This window comes from Lipotes vexillifer, unplaced genomic scaffold (genome assembly GCF_000442215.2).
Source record: "Lipotes vexillifer unplaced genomic scaffold, Lipotes_vexillifer_v1.1 scaffold58, whole genome shotgun sequence".
NCBI lineage: Eukaryota > Metazoa > Chordata > Mammalia > Artiodactyla > Lipotidae > Lipotes > Lipotes vexillifer.
The window spans coordinates 2919730-2919995 of NW_006781997.1; positions in this window are offsets into that span (position 1 = coordinate 2919730).

A 266-nucleotide genomic window follows, 5' to 3' on the forward strand; every position below is an offset into this window, starting at 1 on the left:
TCAAAATCTGGGCAGAATTTTTGCTAATATCAACAAGCTGATTAGTCCCCGCCTCCCCGCCGCAGCAGCCCGCGCAGTCTCCTTCTCCCTCCGCAACCCCCTAGGCGGCTGTCCCTCTGGGTGTCGGGTGGGAGCGGGACCAGCGGGGCCACGCTGCCCACGTCTCCCCTTGCCAGGCGCGAGCTGAAGAGAGGGTGAGAGCGGATAGGGCCCGGGGCCGCCGCCGCATCCCGGGCATCTGCCCCGCGCCGGTGTCGCCCGCGGCT